The sequence below is a fragment of the Pseudophryne corroboree genome, chromosome 3 (genome assembly GCF_028390025.1).
Source record: "Pseudophryne corroboree isolate aPseCor3 chromosome 3, aPseCor3.hap2, whole genome shotgun sequence".
NCBI classification, from domain to species: domain Eukaryota; kingdom Metazoa; phylum Chordata; class Amphibia; order Anura; family Myobatrachidae; genus Pseudophryne; species Pseudophryne corroboree.
Genome location: NC_086446.1, coordinates 117,627,235 through 117,641,408, shown reverse-complemented (window position 1 = coordinate 117,641,408; position 14,174 = coordinate 117,627,235). Strand labels below are relative to the sequence as shown.

At 41.9% G+C, this 14,174-nt stretch overlaps 49 non-coding genes and 13 pseudogenes across 49 annotated transcripts; all 62 read right to left on the bottom strand.

Moving 5' to 3' along the window:
- Positions 1-59: 59 nt before the first annotated feature.
- LOC135065261 (5S ribosomal RNA) lies at positions 60-178 on the bottom strand. The gene has a single exon (XR_010251544.1). It is a non-coding gene; the product is annotated as a 5S ribosomal RNA (ribosomal RNA).
- A 107-nt stretch (positions 179-285) lies between these two features.
- On the bottom strand, positions 286-404 carry LOC135063311 (5S ribosomal RNA). The gene has a single exon (XR_010249646.1). It is a non-coding gene; the product is annotated as a 5S ribosomal RNA (ribosomal RNA).
- A 107-nt stretch (positions 405-511) lies between these two features.
- Positions 512-630, bottom strand: LOC134887118 (5S ribosomal RNA; annotated as a pseudogene).
- Positions 631-737: 107 nt separating this feature from the next.
- LOC135065791 (5S ribosomal RNA) lies at positions 738-856 on the bottom strand. The gene has a single exon (XR_010252061.1). It is a non-coding gene; the product is annotated as a 5S ribosomal RNA (ribosomal RNA).
- A 107-nt stretch (positions 857-963) lies between these two features.
- Positions 964-1,082, bottom strand: LOC135061861 (5S ribosomal RNA). Its single transcript, XR_010248229.1, has one exon. It is a non-coding gene; the product is annotated as a 5S ribosomal RNA (ribosomal RNA).
- A 107-nt stretch (positions 1,083-1,189) lies between these two features.
- On the bottom strand, positions 1,190-1,308 carry LOC135059532 (5S ribosomal RNA). The gene has a single exon (XR_010245935.1). It is a non-coding gene; the product is annotated as a 5S ribosomal RNA (ribosomal RNA).
- A 107-nt stretch (positions 1,309-1,415) lies between these two features.
- On the bottom strand, positions 1,416-1,524 carry LOC134897913 (5S ribosomal RNA; annotated as a pseudogene).
- A 107-nt stretch (positions 1,525-1,631) lies between these two features.
- Positions 1,632-1,750, bottom strand: LOC135060511 (5S ribosomal RNA). Its single transcript, XR_010246904.1, has one exon. It is a non-coding gene; the product is annotated as a 5S ribosomal RNA (ribosomal RNA).
- Positions 1,751-1,857: 107 nt separating this feature from the next.
- On the bottom strand, positions 1,858-1,976 carry LOC135070387 (5S ribosomal RNA). Its single transcript, XR_010256553.1, has one exon. It is a non-coding gene; the product is annotated as a 5S ribosomal RNA (ribosomal RNA).
- Positions 1,977-2,083: 107 nt separating this feature from the next.
- LOC134896966 (5S ribosomal RNA) lies at positions 2,084-2,201 on the bottom strand (annotated as a pseudogene).
- A 107-nt stretch (positions 2,202-2,308) lies between these two features.
- On the bottom strand, positions 2,309-2,427 carry LOC135068338 (5S ribosomal RNA). Its single transcript, XR_010254542.1, has one exon. It is a non-coding gene; the product is annotated as a 5S ribosomal RNA (ribosomal RNA).
- Positions 2,428-2,534: 107 nt separating this feature from the next.
- Positions 2,535-2,652, bottom strand: LOC134894033 (5S ribosomal RNA; annotated as a pseudogene).
- A 107-nt stretch (positions 2,653-2,759) lies between these two features.
- On the bottom strand, positions 2,760-2,878 carry LOC134900646 (5S ribosomal RNA). Its single transcript, XR_010174154.1, has one exon. It is a non-coding gene; the product is annotated as a 5S ribosomal RNA (ribosomal RNA).
- Positions 2,879-2,985: 107 nt separating this feature from the next.
- LOC135061656 (5S ribosomal RNA) lies at positions 2,986-3,104 on the bottom strand. The gene has a single exon (XR_010248030.1). It is a non-coding gene; the product is annotated as a 5S ribosomal RNA (ribosomal RNA).
- A 266-nt stretch (positions 3,105-3,370) lies between these two features.
- On the bottom strand, positions 3,371-3,489 carry LOC135065066 (5S ribosomal RNA). The gene has a single exon (XR_010251358.1). It is a non-coding gene; the product is annotated as a 5S ribosomal RNA (ribosomal RNA).
- A 107-nt stretch (positions 3,490-3,596) lies between these two features.
- Positions 3,597-3,715, bottom strand: LOC135066045 (5S ribosomal RNA). Its single transcript, XR_010252306.1, has one exon. It is a non-coding gene; the product is annotated as a 5S ribosomal RNA (ribosomal RNA).
- Positions 3,716-3,822: 107 nt separating this feature from the next.
- LOC134900645 (5S ribosomal RNA) lies at positions 3,823-3,941 on the bottom strand. Its single transcript, XR_010174153.1, has one exon. It is a non-coding gene; the product is annotated as a 5S ribosomal RNA (ribosomal RNA).
- Positions 3,942-4,048: 107 nt separating this feature from the next.
- LOC134894032 (5S ribosomal RNA) lies at positions 4,049-4,166 on the bottom strand (annotated as a pseudogene).
- A 107-nt stretch (positions 4,167-4,273) lies between these two features.
- Positions 4,274-4,392, bottom strand: LOC134900644 (5S ribosomal RNA). The gene has a single exon (XR_010174152.1). It is a non-coding gene; the product is annotated as a 5S ribosomal RNA (ribosomal RNA).
- Positions 4,393-4,499: 107 nt separating this feature from the next.
- LOC134884504 (5S ribosomal RNA) lies at positions 4,500-4,618 on the bottom strand. Its single transcript, XR_010168648.1, has one exon. It is a non-coding gene; the product is annotated as a 5S ribosomal RNA (ribosomal RNA).
- Positions 4,619-4,725: 107 nt separating this feature from the next.
- Positions 4,726-4,844, bottom strand: LOC134900643 (5S ribosomal RNA). The gene has a single exon (XR_010174151.1). It is a non-coding gene; the product is annotated as a 5S ribosomal RNA (ribosomal RNA).
- Positions 4,845-4,951: 107 nt separating this feature from the next.
- Positions 4,952-5,070, bottom strand: LOC135066044 (5S ribosomal RNA). Its single transcript, XR_010252305.1, has one exon. It is a non-coding gene; the product is annotated as a 5S ribosomal RNA (ribosomal RNA).
- A 107-nt stretch (positions 5,071-5,177) lies between these two features.
- Positions 5,178-5,296, bottom strand: LOC135070692 (5S ribosomal RNA). The gene has a single exon (XR_010256846.1). It is a non-coding gene; the product is annotated as a 5S ribosomal RNA (ribosomal RNA).
- Positions 5,297-5,403: 107 nt separating this feature from the next.
- Positions 5,404-5,522, bottom strand: LOC135065259 (5S ribosomal RNA). Its single transcript, XR_010251542.1, has one exon. It is a non-coding gene; the product is annotated as a 5S ribosomal RNA (ribosomal RNA).
- Positions 5,523-5,629: 107 nt separating this feature from the next.
- On the bottom strand, positions 5,630-5,748 carry LOC134900641 (5S ribosomal RNA). Its single transcript, XR_010174149.1, has one exon. It is a non-coding gene; the product is annotated as a 5S ribosomal RNA (ribosomal RNA).
- Positions 5,749-5,855: 107 nt separating this feature from the next.
- LOC134887117 (5S ribosomal RNA) lies at positions 5,856-5,974 on the bottom strand (annotated as a pseudogene).
- A 107-nt stretch (positions 5,975-6,081) lies between these two features.
- LOC135065790 (5S ribosomal RNA) lies at positions 6,082-6,200 on the bottom strand. The gene has a single exon (XR_010252060.1). It is a non-coding gene; the product is annotated as a 5S ribosomal RNA (ribosomal RNA).
- Positions 6,201-6,307: 107 nt separating this feature from the next.
- On the bottom strand, positions 6,308-6,426 carry LOC135067326 (5S ribosomal RNA). The gene has a single exon (XR_010253545.1). It is a non-coding gene; the product is annotated as a 5S ribosomal RNA (ribosomal RNA).
- A 107-nt stretch (positions 6,427-6,533) lies between these two features.
- Positions 6,534-6,652, bottom strand: LOC135059531 (5S ribosomal RNA). The gene has a single exon (XR_010245934.1). It is a non-coding gene; the product is annotated as a 5S ribosomal RNA (ribosomal RNA).
- Positions 6,653-6,759: 107 nt separating this feature from the next.
- On the bottom strand, positions 6,760-6,878 carry LOC134890935 (5S ribosomal RNA; annotated as a pseudogene).
- Positions 6,879-6,985: 107 nt separating this feature from the next.
- Positions 6,986-7,104, bottom strand: LOC135060510 (5S ribosomal RNA). Its single transcript, XR_010246903.1, has one exon. It is a non-coding gene; the product is annotated as a 5S ribosomal RNA (ribosomal RNA).
- A 107-nt stretch (positions 7,105-7,211) lies between these two features.
- Positions 7,212-7,330, bottom strand: LOC135061130 (5S ribosomal RNA). The gene has a single exon (XR_010247521.1). It is a non-coding gene; the product is annotated as a 5S ribosomal RNA (ribosomal RNA).
- A 107-nt stretch (positions 7,331-7,437) lies between these two features.
- On the bottom strand, positions 7,438-7,556 carry LOC135061655 (5S ribosomal RNA). Its single transcript, XR_010248029.1, has one exon. It is a non-coding gene; the product is annotated as a 5S ribosomal RNA (ribosomal RNA).
- A 107-nt stretch (positions 7,557-7,663) lies between these two features.
- On the bottom strand, positions 7,664-7,782 carry LOC135065258 (5S ribosomal RNA). The gene has a single exon (XR_010251541.1). It is a non-coding gene; the product is annotated as a 5S ribosomal RNA (ribosomal RNA).
- Positions 7,783-7,889: 107 nt separating this feature from the next.
- On the bottom strand, positions 7,890-8,008 carry LOC134900640 (5S ribosomal RNA). The gene has a single exon (XR_010174148.1). It is a non-coding gene; the product is annotated as a 5S ribosomal RNA (ribosomal RNA).
- Positions 8,009-8,115: 107 nt separating this feature from the next.
- On the bottom strand, positions 8,116-8,234 carry LOC134887116 (5S ribosomal RNA; annotated as a pseudogene).
- Positions 8,235-8,341: 107 nt separating this feature from the next.
- LOC135065789 (5S ribosomal RNA) lies at positions 8,342-8,460 on the bottom strand. The gene has a single exon (XR_010252059.1). It is a non-coding gene; the product is annotated as a 5S ribosomal RNA (ribosomal RNA).
- Positions 8,461-8,567: 107 nt separating this feature from the next.
- Positions 8,568-8,686, bottom strand: LOC134888679 (5S ribosomal RNA; annotated as a pseudogene).
- A 107-nt stretch (positions 8,687-8,793) lies between these two features.
- On the bottom strand, positions 8,794-8,912 carry LOC134900639 (5S ribosomal RNA). The gene has a single exon (XR_010174147.1). It is a non-coding gene; the product is annotated as a 5S ribosomal RNA (ribosomal RNA).
- A 107-nt stretch (positions 8,913-9,019) lies between these two features.
- On the bottom strand, positions 9,020-9,138 carry LOC135065257 (5S ribosomal RNA). Its single transcript, XR_010251540.1, has one exon. It is a non-coding gene; the product is annotated as a 5S ribosomal RNA (ribosomal RNA).
- Positions 9,139-9,245: 107 nt separating this feature from the next.
- Positions 9,246-9,364, bottom strand: LOC134900638 (5S ribosomal RNA). The gene has a single exon (XR_010174146.1). It is a non-coding gene; the product is annotated as a 5S ribosomal RNA (ribosomal RNA).
- A 107-nt stretch (positions 9,365-9,471) lies between these two features.
- LOC134887114 (5S ribosomal RNA) lies at positions 9,472-9,590 on the bottom strand (annotated as a pseudogene).
- Positions 9,591-9,697: 107 nt separating this feature from the next.
- Positions 9,698-9,816, bottom strand: LOC135065788 (5S ribosomal RNA). Its single transcript, XR_010252058.1, has one exon. It is a non-coding gene; the product is annotated as a 5S ribosomal RNA (ribosomal RNA).
- A 107-nt stretch (positions 9,817-9,923) lies between these two features.
- LOC134888678 (5S ribosomal RNA) lies at positions 9,924-10,042 on the bottom strand (annotated as a pseudogene).
- A 107-nt stretch (positions 10,043-10,149) lies between these two features.
- On the bottom strand, positions 10,150-10,268 carry LOC134900636 (5S ribosomal RNA). Its single transcript, XR_010174145.1, has one exon. It is a non-coding gene; the product is annotated as a 5S ribosomal RNA (ribosomal RNA).
- A 107-nt stretch (positions 10,269-10,375) lies between these two features.
- On the bottom strand, positions 10,376-10,494 carry LOC134900635 (5S ribosomal RNA). Its single transcript, XR_010174144.1, has one exon. It is a non-coding gene; the product is annotated as a 5S ribosomal RNA (ribosomal RNA).
- A 107-nt stretch (positions 10,495-10,601) lies between these two features.
- LOC135064593 (5S ribosomal RNA) lies at positions 10,602-10,720 on the bottom strand. The gene has a single exon (XR_010250899.1). It is a non-coding gene; the product is annotated as a 5S ribosomal RNA (ribosomal RNA).
- Positions 10,721-10,827: 107 nt separating this feature from the next.
- LOC135068326 (5S ribosomal RNA) lies at positions 10,828-10,946 on the bottom strand. The gene has a single exon (XR_010254530.1). It is a non-coding gene; the product is annotated as a 5S ribosomal RNA (ribosomal RNA).
- A 107-nt stretch (positions 10,947-11,053) lies between these two features.
- Positions 11,054-11,172, bottom strand: LOC134901435 (5S ribosomal RNA). Its single transcript, XR_010174927.1, has one exon. It is a non-coding gene; the product is annotated as a 5S ribosomal RNA (ribosomal RNA).
- A 107-nt stretch (positions 11,173-11,279) lies between these two features.
- Positions 11,280-11,398, bottom strand: LOC135059530 (5S ribosomal RNA). The gene has a single exon (XR_010245933.1). It is a non-coding gene; the product is annotated as a 5S ribosomal RNA (ribosomal RNA).
- Positions 11,399-11,505: 107 nt separating this feature from the next.
- LOC134900634 (5S ribosomal RNA) lies at positions 11,506-11,624 on the bottom strand. Its single transcript, XR_010174143.1, has one exon. It is a non-coding gene; the product is annotated as a 5S ribosomal RNA (ribosomal RNA).
- A 107-nt stretch (positions 11,625-11,731) lies between these two features.
- On the bottom strand, positions 11,732-11,850 carry LOC135060122 (5S ribosomal RNA). The gene has a single exon (XR_010246513.1). It is a non-coding gene; the product is annotated as a 5S ribosomal RNA (ribosomal RNA).
- A 107-nt stretch (positions 11,851-11,957) lies between these two features.
- Positions 11,958-12,076, bottom strand: LOC135068325 (5S ribosomal RNA). The gene has a single exon (XR_010254529.1). It is a non-coding gene; the product is annotated as a 5S ribosomal RNA (ribosomal RNA).
- A 107-nt stretch (positions 12,077-12,183) lies between these two features.
- Positions 12,184-12,302, bottom strand: LOC135061654 (5S ribosomal RNA). Its single transcript, XR_010248028.1, has one exon. It is a non-coding gene; the product is annotated as a 5S ribosomal RNA (ribosomal RNA).
- Positions 12,303-12,409: 107 nt separating this feature from the next.
- LOC134900633 (5S ribosomal RNA) lies at positions 12,410-12,528 on the bottom strand. Its single transcript, XR_010174142.1, has one exon. It is a non-coding gene; the product is annotated as a 5S ribosomal RNA (ribosomal RNA).
- A 107-nt stretch (positions 12,529-12,635) lies between these two features.
- Positions 12,636-12,754, bottom strand: LOC134892626 (5S ribosomal RNA; annotated as a pseudogene).
- A 107-nt stretch (positions 12,755-12,861) lies between these two features.
- LOC134887813 (5S ribosomal RNA) lies at positions 12,862-12,980 on the bottom strand (annotated as a pseudogene).
- Positions 12,981-13,087: 107 nt separating this feature from the next.
- On the bottom strand, positions 13,088-13,206 carry LOC135060337 (5S ribosomal RNA). The gene has a single exon (XR_010246732.1). It is a non-coding gene; the product is annotated as a 5S ribosomal RNA (ribosomal RNA).
- Positions 13,207-13,313: 107 nt separating this feature from the next.
- LOC135061652 (5S ribosomal RNA) lies at positions 13,314-13,432 on the bottom strand. The gene has a single exon (XR_010248027.1). It is a non-coding gene; the product is annotated as a 5S ribosomal RNA (ribosomal RNA).
- Positions 13,433-13,539: 107 nt separating this feature from the next.
- Positions 13,540-13,658, bottom strand: LOC134900632 (5S ribosomal RNA). Its single transcript, XR_010174141.1, has one exon. It is a non-coding gene; the product is annotated as a 5S ribosomal RNA (ribosomal RNA).
- A 107-nt stretch (positions 13,659-13,765) lies between these two features.
- LOC134885987 (5S ribosomal RNA) lies at positions 13,766-13,884 on the bottom strand. The gene has a single exon (XR_010170087.1). It is a non-coding gene; the product is annotated as a 5S ribosomal RNA (ribosomal RNA).
- Positions 13,885-13,991: 107 nt separating this feature from the next.
- Positions 13,992-14,110, bottom strand: LOC135063620 (5S ribosomal RNA). Its single transcript, XR_010249946.1, has one exon. It is a non-coding gene; the product is annotated as a 5S ribosomal RNA (ribosomal RNA).
- Positions 14,111-14,174: the final 64 nt, after the last annotated feature.

Sequence of the window (14,174 nt, the reverse complement as noted above, 5' to 3'; positions counted from 1 at the left end):
ATAAATGAATACGTTTGGAAATAAAATGCATCAACAGAACGGTGTTGGCAGTATAAAATTATCTACAGCACCTTGTATTCCCAGGTGGTCTCCCATCCAAGTACTAACCAGGCCCATCACTGCTTAGCTTCCAAGATCAGATGAAATTGGGCGTATCCAGTGTGGTGTGGCTGTAGATGAGCTTTGTGGTTTCTGTTAGAACTTTTCTACTTCTAACTACTGGTTCATAAATGAATACGTTTGGAAATGGAATGCATCAACAGAACGGTGTTGGCTGTATAAAATTATCTACAGCACCTTGTATTCCCAGGTGGTCTCCCATCCAAGTACTAACCAGGCCCAACACTGCTTAGCTTCCAAGATCAGGTGAGATTGGGCGTATCCAGTGTGGTGTGGCTGTAGATGAGCTTTATGGTTTCTGTTAGAACTTTTCTACTTCTAACTACTGGTTCATAAATGAATACGTTTGAAAATGGAATGCATCAACAGAACGGTGTTGGCAGTATAAAAATATCTACAGCACCTTGTATTCCCAGGTGGTCTCCCACCCAAGTACTAACCAGGCACAACTCTGCTTAGCTTCCAAGATCAGATGAGATTGGGCGTATCCAGTGTGGTGTGGCTGTAGATGAGCTTTGTGGTTTCTGTTAGAACTTTTCTACTTCTAACTACTGGTTCATAAATGAATACGTTTGAAAATGGAATGCATCAACAGAACGGTGTTGGCAGTATAAAAATATCTACAGCACCTTGTATTTCCAGGTGGTCTCCCATCCAAATACTAACCAGGCCCAACACTGCTTAGCGTCCAAGATCAGATGAGATTGGGCGTATCCAGTGTGGTGTGGCTGTAGATGAGCTTTGTGGTTTCTGTTAGAACTTTTCTACTTCTAACTACTGGTTCATAAATGAAAACGTTTGAAAATGGAATGCATCAACAGAACGGTGTTGGCAGTATAAAATTATCTACAGCACCTTGTATTCCCAGGTGGTCTCCCATCCGAGTACTAACCAGGCCCAACACTGCTTAGCTTCCAAGATCAGATGAGATTGGGCGTACCCAGTGTGGTGTGGCTGTAGATGAGCTTTGTGGTTTCTGTTAGAACTTTTCTACTTCTAACTACTGGTTCATAAATGAATACGTTTGAAAATGGAATGCATCAACAGAACGGTGTTGGCAGTATAAAATTATCTACAGCACCTTGTATTCCCAGGTGGTCTCCCATCCAAGTACTAACCAGGCCCAACACTGCTTAGCTTCCAAGATCAGATGAGATTGGGCGTACCCAGTGTGGTGTGGCTGTAGATGAGCTTTGTGGTTTCTGTTAGAACTTTTCTACTTCTAACTACTGGTTCATAAATGAATACATTTGAAAATGGAATGCATCAACAGAACGGTGTTGGCAGTATAAAAATATCTACAGCACCTTGTATTCCCCCATCCAAGTACTAACCAGGCCCAACACCGCTTAGCTTCCAAGATCAGATGAGATTGAGCGTATCCAGTGTGGTGTGGCTGTATATGAGCTTTATGGTTTCTGTTAGAACTTTTCTACTTCTAACTACTGGTTCATAAACGAATACATTTGAAAATGGAATGCATCAACAGAACGGTGTTGGTAGTATAAAAATATCTACAGCACCTTGTATTCCCAGGTGGTCTCCCATCCAAGTACTAACCAGGCCCAACACTGCTTAGCTTCCAAGATCAGATGAGATTAGGCGTATCCAGTGTGGTGTGGCTGTAGATGAGCTTTGTGGTTTCTGTTAGAACTTTTCTACTTCTAACTACTGGTTCATAAATGAATACATTTGAAAATGGAATGCATCAACAGAACGGTGTTGGCAGTATAAAAATATCTACAGCACCTTTTATTCCCAGGTGGTCTCCCATCCAAGTACTAACCAGGCCCAACACTGCTTAGCTTCCAAGATCAGATGAGATTGGGCGTATCCAGTGTGGTGTGCCTGTAGATGAGCTTTGCGGTTTCTGTTTGAACTCTTCTACTTCTAACTACTGGTTCATAAATGAATACGTTTGAAAATGGAATGCATCAACAGAATGGTGTTGGTAGTATAAAAATATCTATAGCTCCTTGTATTCCAGGTGGTCTCCCATCGAAGTACTAACCAGGCACAACTCTGCTTAGCTTCCAAGATCAGATGAGATTGGGCGTATCCAGTGTGGTGTGGCTGTAGATGAGCTTTGTGGTTTCTGTTAGAACTTTTCTACTTCTAACTACTGGTTCATAAATGAATATGTTTGAAAATGGAATGCATCAACAGATTGGTGTTGGCAGTATAAAAATATCTATAGCACCTTGTATTCCCAGGTGGTCTCCCATCCAAGTACTAACCAGGCCCAACACTGCTTACCTTCCAAGATCAGATGAGATTGGGCGTATCCAGTGTGGTGTGGCTGTAGATGAACTTACCGGTTATTGTTAGAACTCTTCTACTTCTAACTACTGGTTCATAAATGAATACGTTTGAAAATGGAATGCATCAACAGAATGGTGTTGGTAGTATAAAAATATCTACAGCTCCTTGTATTCCAGGTGGTCTCCCATCCAAGTACTAACCAGGCCCAACACTGCTTAGCTTCCAAGATCAGATGAGATTGGGCGTATCCAGTGTGGTGTGGCTTTAGATGAGCTTTCTGGTTTCTGTTAGAACTTTTCTACTTCTAACTACTGGTTCATAAACGAATACGTTTGAAAATGGAATGCATCAACAGAACGGTGTTGGTAGTATAAAAATATCTACAGCACCTTGTATTCCCAGGTGGTCTCCCATCCAAGTACTAACCAGGCCCAACACTGCTTAGCTTCCAAGATCAGATGAGATTGGGCGTATCCAGTGTGGTGTGGCTGTAGATGAGCTTTGTGGTTTCTGTTAGAACTTTTCTACTTCTAACTACTGGTTCATAAATGAATACGTTTGAAAATGGAATGCATCAACAGAACGGTGTTGGCAGTATAAAAATATCTACAGCACCTTGTATTCCCAGGTGGTCTCCCATCCAAGTACTAACCAGGCCCAACACTGCTTAGCTTTCAAGATCAGATGAGATTGGGCGTATCCAGTGTGGTGTGGCTGTAGATGAGCTTTGTGGTTTCTGTTAGAACTTTTCTACTTCTAACTAGAGATGAGCGGATTCGGTTTTACTCGGTTTTACTCGGTTCTCAAAACCGAATCTTATTGGCTATCCAAAACACGTGACACCCGTGAGCCAATAAGATGTCGTTTTGAGAACCGAGTAAAACCGAGTAAAACCGAATCCGCTCATCTCTACTTCTAACTACTGGTTCATAAATGAATACATTTGGAAATGGAATGCATCAACAGAACGGTGTTGGCAGTATAAAATTATCTACAGCACTTTGTATTCCCAGGTGGTCTCCCATCCAAGTACTAACCAGGCCCAACACTGCTTAGCTTCCAAGATCAGATGAGATTGGGCGTATCCAGTGTGGTGTGGCTGTAGATGAGCTTTATGGTTTCTGTTAGAACTTTTCTACTTCTAACTACTGGTTCATAAATGAATACATTTGAAAATGGAATGCATCAACAGAACGGTGTTGGCAGTATAAAAATATCTACAGCACCTTGTATTCCCAGGTGGTCGCCCATCCAAGTACTAACCAGGCCTAACACTGCTTAGCTTCCAAGATCAGATGAGATTGGGCGTATCCAGTGTGGTGTGGCTGTAGATGAGCTTTGTAGTTTCTGTTAGAACTTTTCTACTTCTAACTACTGATTCATAAATGAATATGTTTGTAAATGGAATGCATCAACAGAACGGTGTTGGCAGGATAAAAATATCTACAGCACCTTGTATTCCCAGGTGGTCTCCCATCCAAGTACTAACCAGGCCCAACACTGCTTAGCTTCCAAGATCAGATGAGATTGGGCGTATCCAGTGTGGTGTGGCTGTAGATGAACTTACCGGTTTCTGTTAGAACTCTTCTACTTCTAACTACTGGTTCATAAATGAATACGTTTGAAAATGGAATGCATCAACAGAATGGTGTTGGTAGTATAAAAATATCTACAGCTCCTTGTATTCCAGGTGGTCTCCCATCCAAGTACTAACCAGGCCCAACACTGCTTAGCTTCCAAGATCAGATGAGATTGGGCGTATCCAGTGTGGTGTGGCTTTAGATGAGCTTTCTGGTTTCTGTTAGAACTTTTCTACTTCTAACTACTGGTTCATAAACGAATACGTTTGAAAATGGAATGCATCAACAGAACGGTGTTGGTAGTATAAAAATATCTACAGCACCTTGTATTCCCAGGTGGTCTCCCATCCAAGTACTAACCAGGCCCAACACTGCTTAGCTTCCAAGATCAGATGAGATTGGGCGTATCCAGTGTGGTGTGGCTGTAGATGAGCTTTGTGGTTTCTGTTAGAACTTTTCTACTTCTAACTACTGGTTCATAAATGAATACGTTTGAAAATGGAATGCATCAACAGAACGGTGTTGGCAGTATAAAAATATCTACAGCATCTTGTATTCCCAGGTGGTCTCCCATCCAAGTACTAACCAGGCCCAACACTGCTTAGCTTTCAAGATCAGATGAGATTGGGCGTATCCAGTGTGGTGTGGCTGTAGATGAGCTTTGTGGTTTCTGTTAGAACTTTTCTACTTCTAACTACTGGTTCATAAATGAATACGTTTGGAAATGGAATGCATCAACAGAACGGTGTTGGCAGTATAAAATTATCTACAGCACCTTGTATTCCCAGGTGGTCTCCCATCCAAGTACTAACCAGGCCCAACACTGCTTAGCTTCCAAGATCAGATGAGATTGGGCGTATCCAGTGTGGTGTGGCTGTAGATGAGCTTTATGGTTTCTGTTAGAACTTTTCTACTTCTAACTACTGGTTCATAAATGAATACATTTGAAAATGGAATGCATCAACAGAACGGTGTTGGCAGTATAAAAATATCTACAGCACCTTGTATTCCCAGGTGGTCGCCCATCCAAGTACTAACCAGGCCTAACACTGCTTAGCTTCCAAGATCAGATGAGATTGGGCGTATCCAGTGTGGTGTGGCTGTAGATGAGCTTTGTAGTTTCTGTTAGAACTTTTCTACTTCTAACTACTGGTTCATAAATGAATATGTTTGTAAATGGAATGCATCAACAGAACGGTGTTGGCAGGATAAAAATATCTACAGCACCTTGTATTCCCAGGTGGTCTCCCATCCAAGTACTAACCAGGCCCAACACTGCTTAGCTTTCAAGATCAGATGAGATTGGGCGTATCCAGTTTGGTGTGGCTGTAGATGAGCTTTGTGGTTTCTGTTAGAACTTTTCTACTTCTAACTACTGGTTCATAAATGAATACGTTTGGAAATAAAATGCATCAACAGAACGGTGTTGGCAGTATAAAATTATCTACAGCACCTTGTATTCCCAGGTGGTCTCCCATCCAAGTACTAACCAGGCCCATCACTGCTTAGCTTCCAAGATCAGATGAAATTGGGCGTATCCAGTGTGGTGTGGCTGTAGATGAGCTTTGTGGTTTCTGTTAGAACTTTTCTACTTCTAACTACTGGTTCATAAATGAATACGTTTGGAAATGGAATGCATCAACAGAACGGTGTTGGCAGTATAAAATTATCTACAGCACCTTGTATTCCCAGGTGGTCTCCCATCCAAGTACTAACCAGGCCCAACACTGCTTAGCTTCCAAGATCAGATGAGATTGGGCGTATCCAGTGTGGTGTGGCTGTAGATGAGCTTTATGGTTTCTGTTAGAACTTTTCTACTTCTAACTACTGGTTCATAAATGAATACGTTTGAAAATGGAATGCATCAACAGAACGGTGTTGGCAGTATAAAAATATCTACAGCACCTTGTATTCCCAGGTGGTCTCCCACCCAAGTACTAACCAGGCACAACTCTGCTTAGCTTCCAAGATCAGATGAGATTGGGCGTATCCAGTGTGGTGTGGCTGTAGATGAGCTTTGTGGTTTCTGTTAGAACTTTTCTACTTCTAACTACTGGTTCATAAATGAATACGTTTGAAAATGGAATGCATCAACAGAACGGTGTTGGCAGTATAAAAATATCTACAGCACCTTGTATTTCCAGGTGGTCTCCCATCCAAATACTAACCAGGCCCAACACTGCTTAGCGTCCAAGATCAGATGAGATTGGGCGTATCCAGTGTGGTGTGGCTGTAGATGAGCTTTGTGGTTTCTGTTAGAACTTTTCTACTTCTAACTACTGGTTCATAAATGAAAACGTTTGAAAATGGAATGCATCAACAGAACGGTGTTGGCAGTATAAAATTGTCTACAGCACCTTGTATTCCCAGGTGGTCTCCCATCCGAGTACTAACCAGGCCCAACACTGCTTAGCTTCCAAGATCAGATGAGATTGGGCGTACCCAGTGTGGTGTGGCTGTAGATGAGCTTTGTGGTTTCTGTTAGAACTTTTCTACTTCTAACTACTGGTTCATAAATGAATACGTTTGAAAATGGAATGCATCAACAGAACGGTGTTGGCAGTATAAAATTATCTACAGCACCTTGTATTCCCAGGTGGTCTCCCATCCAAGTACTAACCAGGCCCAACACTGCTTAGCTTCCAAGATCAGATGAGATTGGGCGTACCCAGTGTGGTGTGGCTGTAGATGAGCTTTGTGGTTTCTGTTAGAACTTTTCTACTTCTAACTACTGGTTCATAAATGAATACGTTTGAAAATGGAATGCATCAACAGAACGGTGTTGGCAGTATAAAAATATCTACAGCACCTTGTATTCCGAGGTGGTCTCCCATCCAAGTACTAACCAGGCCCAACACCGCTTAGCTTCCAAGATCAGATGAGATTGAGCGTATCCAGTGTGGTGTGGCTGTATAAGAGCTTTATGGTTTCTGTTAGAACTTTTCTACTTCTAACTACTGGTTCATAAACGAATACATTTGAAAATGGAATGCATCAACAGAACGGTGTTGGTAGTATAAAAATATCTACAGCACCTTGTATTCCCAGGTGGTCTCCCATCCAAGTACTAACCAGGCCCAACACTGCTTAGCTTCCAAGATCAGATGAGATTAGGCGTATCCAGTGTGGTGTGGCTGTAGATGAGCTTTGTGGTTTCTGTTAGAACTTTTCTACTTCTAACTACTGGTTCATAAATGAATACATTTGAAAATGGAATGCATCAACAGAACGGTGTTGGCAGTATAAAAATATCTACAGCACCTTTTATTCCCAGGTGGTCTCCCATCCAAGTACTAACCAGGCCCAACACTGCTTAGCTTCCAAGATCAGATGAGATTGGGCGTATCCAGTGTGGTGTGGCTGTAGATGAGCTTTGTAGTTTCTGTTAGAACTTTTCTACTTCTAACTACTGGTTCATAAATGAATATGTTTGTAAATGGAATGCATCAACAGAACGGTGTTGGCAGGATAAAAATATCTACAGCACCTTGTATTCCCAGGTGGTCTCCCATCCAAGTACTAACCAGGCCCAACACTGCTTAGCTTTCAAGATCAGATGAGATTGGGCGTATCCAGTGTGGTGTGGCTGTAGATGAGCTTTGTGGTTTCTGTTAGAACTTTTCTACTTCTAACTACTGGTTCATAAATGAATACGTTTGGAAATAAAATGCATCAACAGAACGGTGTTGGCAGTATAAAATTATCTACAGCACCTTGTATTCCCAGGTGGTCTCCCATCCAAGTACTAACCAGGCCCATCACTGCTTAGCTTCCAAGATCAGATGAAATTGGGCGTATCCAGTGTGGTGTGGCTGTAGATGAGCTTTGTGGTTTCTGTTAGAACTTTTCTACTTCTAACTACTGGTTCATAAATGAATACGTTTGGAAATGGAATGCATCAACAGAACGGTGTTGGCAGTATAAAATTATCTACAGCACCTTGTATTCCCAGGTGGTCTCCCATCCAAGTACTAACCAGGCCCAACACTGCTTAGCTTCCAAGATCAGATGAGATTGGGCGTATCCAGTGTGGTGTGGCTGTAGATGAGCTTTATGGTTTCTGTTAGAACTTTTCTACTTCTAACTACTGGTTCATAAATGAATACGTTTGAAAATGGAATGCATCAACAGAACGGTGTTGGCAGTATAAAAATATCTACAGCACCTTGTATTCCCAGGTGGTCTCCCACCCAAGTACTAACCAGGCACAACTCTGCTTAGCTTCCAAGATCAGATGAGATTGGGCGTATCCAGTGTGGTGTGGCTGTAGATGAGCTTTGTGGTTTCTGTTAGAACTTTTCTACTTCTAACTACTGGTTCATAAATGAATACGTTTGAAAATGGAATGCATCAACAGAACGGTGTTGGCAGTATAAAAATATCTACAGCACCTTGTATTTCCAGGTGGTCTCCCATCCAAATACTAACCAGGCCCAACACTGCTTAGCGTCCAAGATCAGATGAGATTGGGCGTATCCAGTGTGGTGTGGCTGTAGATGAGCTTTGTGGTTTCTGTTAGAACTATTCTACTTCTAACTACTGGTTCATAAATGAATACGTTTGAAAATGGAATGCATCAACAGAACGGTGTTGGCAGTATAAAAATATCTACAGCACCTTGTATTCCCAGGTGGTCTCCCATCCAAGTACTAACCAGGCCCAACACTGCTTAGTCTCCAAGATCAGATGAGATTGGGCGTACCCAGTGTGGTGTGGCTGTAGATGAGCTTTGTGGTTTCTGTTAGAACTTTTCTACTTCTAACTACTGGTTCATAAATGAATACGTTTGAAAATGGAATGCCTCAACAGAATGGTGTTGGCAGTATAAAATTATCTACAGCACCTTGTATTCCCAGGTGGTCTCCCATCCAAGTACTAACCAGGCCCAACACTGCTTAGCTTCCAAGATCAGATGAGATTGGGCGTATCCAGTGTGGTGTGGCTGTAGATGAGCTTTGTGGTTTCTGTTAGAACTTTTCTACTTCTAACTACTGGTTCATAAATGAATACGTTTGGAAATAAAATGCATCAACAGAACGGTGTTGGCAGTATAAAATTATCTACAGCACCTTGTATTCCCAGGTGGTCTCCCATCCAAGTACTAACCAGGCCCATCACTGCTTAGCTTCCAAGATCAGATGAAATTGGGCGTATCCAGTGTGGTGTGGCTGTAGATGAGCTTTGTGGTTTCTGTTAGAACTTTTCTACTTCTAACTACTGGTTCATAAATGAATACGTTTGGAAATGGAATGCATCAACAGAACGGTGTTGGCAGTATAAAATTATCTACAGCACCTTGTATTCCCAGGTGGTCTCCCATCCAAGTACTAACCAGGCCCAACACTGCTTAGCTTCCAAGATCAGATGAGATTGGGCGTATCCAGTGTGGTGTGGCTGTAGATGAGCTTTATGGTTTCTGTTAGAACTTTTCTACTTCTAACTACTGGTTCATAAATGAATACGTTTGAAAATGGAATGCATCAACAGAACGGTGTTGGCAGTATAAAAATATCTACAGCACCTTGTATTCCCAGGTGGTCTCCCACCCAAGTACTAACCAGGCACAACTCTGCTTAGCTTCCAAGATCAGATGAGATTGGGCGTATCCAGTGTGGTGTGGCTGTAGATGAGCTTTGTGGTTTCTGTTAGAACTTTTCTACTTCTAACTACTGGTTCATAAATGAATACGTTTGAAAATGGAATGCATCAACAGAACGGTGTTGGCAGTATAAAAATATCTACAGCACCTTGTATTTCCAGGTGGTCTCCCATCCAAATACTAACCAGGCCCAACACTGCTTAGCGTCCAAGATCAGATGAGATTGGGCGTATCCAGTGTGGTGTGGCTGTAGATGAGCTTTGTGGTTTCTGTTAGAACTATTCTACTTCTAACTACTGGTTCATAAATGAATACGTTTGAAAATGGAATGCATCAACAGAACGGTGTTGGCAGTATAAAAATATCTACAGCACCTTGTATTCCCAGGTGGTCTCCCATCCAAGTACTAACCAGGCCCAACACTGCTTAGTCTCCAAGATCAGATGAGATTGGGCGTACCCAGTGTGGTGTGGCTGTAGATGAGCTTTGTGGTTTCTGTTAGAACTTTTCTACTTCTAACTACTGGTTCATAAATGAATACGTTTGAAAATGGAATGCCTCAACAGAATGGTGTTGGCAGTATAAAATTATCTACAGCACCTTGTATTCCCAGGTGGTCTCCCATCCAAGTACTAACCAGGCCCAACACTGCTTAGCTTCCAAGATCAGATGAGATTGGGCGTATCCAGTGTGGTGTGGCTGTAGATGAGCTTTGTGGTTTCTGTTAGAACTTTTCTACTTCTAACTACTGGTTCATAAATGAATACGTTTGAAAATGGAATGCATCAACAGAACGGTGTTGGCAGTATAAAAATATCTACAGCACCTTGTATTCCCAGGTGGTCTCCCATCCAAGTACTAACCAGGCCCAACACTGCTTAGCTTCCAAGATCAGATGAGATTGGGCGTATCCAGTGTGGTGTGGCTGTAGATGAGCTTTGTGGCTTCTGTTAGAACTTTTCTACTTCTAACTACTGGTTCATAAATGAATACGTTTGAAAATGGAATGCATCAACAGAACGGTGTTGGCAGTATAAAAATATCTACAGCACCTTGTATTCCCAGGTGGTCTCCCATCCAAGTACTAACCAGGCCCAACACTGCTTAGCTTCCAAGATCAGATGAGATTGGGCATATCCAGTGTGGTGTTGCTGTAGATGAATTTTCTGGTTTCTGTTAGAACTTTTCTACTTCTAACTACTGGTTCATAAATGAATACGTTTTAAAATGGAATGCATCAACAGAACGGTGTTGGCAGTATAAAAATATCTACTGCACCTTGTATTTCCAGGTGGTCTCCCATCCAAATACTAACCAGGCCCAACACTGCTTAGCTTCCAAGATCAGATGAGATTGGGCGTATCCAGTGTGGTGTGGCTGTAGATGAGCTTTGTGGTTTCTGTTTGAACTTTTCTACTTCTAACTACTGGTTCATAAATGAATTCATTTGAAAATTGAATGCATCAACAGAACGGTGTTGGCAGTATAAAAATATCTACAGCACCTTGTATTCCCAGGTGGTCTCCCATCCAAGTACTAACCAGGCCCAACACTGCTTAGCTTCCAAGATCAAATGAGATTGGGCGTATCCAGTGTGGTGTGGCTGTAGATAAGCTTTATGGTTTCTGTTAGAACTTTTCTACTTCTAACTACTGGTTCATAAACGAATACGTTTGAAAATGGAATGCATCAACAGAACGGTGTTGGCAGTATAAAAATATCTACAGCACCTTGTATTCCCAGGTGGTCTCCCATCCAAGTACTAACCAGGCCCAACACTGCTTAGCTTCCAAGATCAGATGAGATTGGGCGTACCCAGTGTGGTGTGGCTGTAGATGAGCTTTGTGGTTTCTGTTAGAACTTTTCTACTTCTAACTACTGGTTCATAAATGAATACGTTTGAAAATGGAATGCATCAACAGAACGGTGTTGGCAGTATAAAATTATCTACAGCACCTTGTATTCCCAGGTGGTCTCCCATCCAAGTACTAACCAGGCCCAACACTGCTTAGCTTCCAAGATCAGATGAGATTGGGCGTATCCAGTGTGGTGTGGCTGTAGATGAGCTTTGCGGTTTCTGTTAGAACTTTTCTACTTCTAACTACTGGTTCATAAATGAATACGTTTGAAAATGGAATGCATCAACAGAACGGTGTTGGCAGTATAAAAATATCTACAGCACCTTGTATTCCCAGGTGGTCTCCCATCCAAGTACTAACCAGGCCCAACACTGCTTAGCTTCCAAGATCAGATGAGATTGGGCGTATCCAGTGTGGTGTTGCTGTAGATGAATTTTCTGGTTTCTGTTAGAACTTTTCTACTTCTAACTACTGGTTCATAAATGAATACGTTTTAAAATGGAATGCATCAACAGAACGGTGTTGGCAGTATAAAAATATCTACTGCACCTTGTATTTCCAGGTGGTCTCCCATCCAAATACTAACCAGGCCCAACACTGCTTAGCTTCCAAGATCAGATGAGATTGGGCGTATCCAGTGTGGTGTGGCTGTAGATGAGCTTTGTGGTTTCTATTAGAACTTTTCTGCTTCTAACTACTGGTTCATAAATGAATATGTTTGTAAATGGAATGCATCAACAGAACGGTGTTGGCAGGATAAAAATATCTACAGCACCTTGTATTCCCAGGTGGTCTCCCATCCAAGTACTAACCAGGCCCAACACTGCTTAGCTTTCAAGATCAGATGAGATTGGGCGTATCCAGTGTGGTGTGGCTGTAGATGAGCTTTGTGTTTTCTGTTAGACCTTTTCTACTTCTAACTACTGGTTCATAAATGAATACATTTGGAAATGGAATGCATCAACAGAACGGTGTTGGCAGTATAAAATTATCTACAGCACCTTGTATTCCCAGGTGGTCTCCCATCCAAGTACTAACCAGGCCCAACACTGCTTAGCTTCCAAGATCAGATGAGATTGGGCGTATCCAGTGTGGTGTGGCTGTAGATGAGTTTTGTGGCTTCTGTTAGAACTTTTCTACTTCTAACTACTGGTTCATAAATGAATACGTTTGAAAATGGAATGCATCAACAGAACGGTGTTGGCAGTATAAAAATATCTACAGCACCTTGTATTACCAGGTGGTCTCCCATCCAAGTACTAACCAGGCCCAACACTGCTTAGCTTCCAAGATCAGATGAGATTGGGCATATCCAGTGTGGTGTTGCTGTACATGAATTTTCTGGTTTCTGTTAGAACTTTTCTACTTCTAACTACTGGTTCATAAATGAATACGTTTTAAAATGGAATGCATCAACAGAACGGTGTTGGCAGTATAAAAATATCTACTGCACCTTGTATTTCCAGGTGGTCTCCCATCCAAATACTAACCAGGCCCAACACTGCTTAGCTTCCAAGATCAGATGAGATTGGGCGTATCCTGTGTGGTGTGGCTGTAGATGAGCTTTGTGGTTTCTGTTTGAACTTTTCTACTTCTAACTACTGGTTCATAAATGAATACATTTGAAAATTGAATGCATCAACAGAACGGTGTTTGCAGTATAAAAATATCTACAGCACCTTGTATTCGCAGGTGGTCTCCCATCCAAGTACTAACCAGGCCCAACACTGCTTAGCTTCCAAGATCAGATGAGATTGGGCGTATCCAGTGTGGTGTGGCTGTAGATAAGCTTTGTAGTTTCTGTTAGAACTTTTCTACTTCTAACTACTGGTTCATAAATGAATATGTTTGTAAATGGAATGCATCAACAGAACGGTGTTGGCAGGATAAAAATATCTACAGCACCTTGTATTCCCAGGTGGTCTCCCATCCAAGTACTAACCAGGCCCAACACTGCTTAGCTTTCAAGATCAGATGAGATTGGGCGTATCCAGTGTGGTGTGGCTGTAGATGAGCTTTGTGGTTTCTGTTAGAACTTTTCTACTTCTAACTACTGGTTCATAAATGAATACATTTGGAAATGGAATGCATCAACAGAACGGTGTTTGCAGTATAAAATTATCTACAGCACCTTGTATTCCCAGGTGGTCTCCCATCCAAGTACTAACCAGGCCCAACACTGCTTAGCTTCCAAGATCAGATGAGATTGGGCGTATCCAGTGTGGTGTGGCTGTAGATGAGCTTTATGGTTTCTGTTAGAACTTTTCTACTTCTAACTACTGGTTCATAAATGAATACGTTTGAAAATGGAATGCATCAACAGAACGGTGTTGGCAGTATAAAAATATCTACAGCACCTTGTATTCCCAGGTGGTCTCCCATCCAAGTACTAACCAGGCACAACTCTGCTTAGCTTCCAAGATCAGATGAGATTGGGCGTATCCAGTGTGGTGTGGCTGTAGATGAGCTTTGTGGTTTCTGTTAGAACTTTTCTACTTCTAACTACTGGTTCATAAATGAATACGTTTGAAAATGGAATGCATCAACAGAACGGTGTTGGCAGTATAAAAATAACTACAGCACCTTGTATTTCCAGGTGGTCTCCCATCCAAATACTAACCAGGCCCAACACTGCTTAGCTTCCAAGATCAGATGAGATTGGGCGTATCCAGTGTGGTGTGGCTGTAGATGAGCTTTGTGGTTTCTGTTAGAACTTTTCTACTTCTAACTACTGGTTCATAAATGAAAACGTTT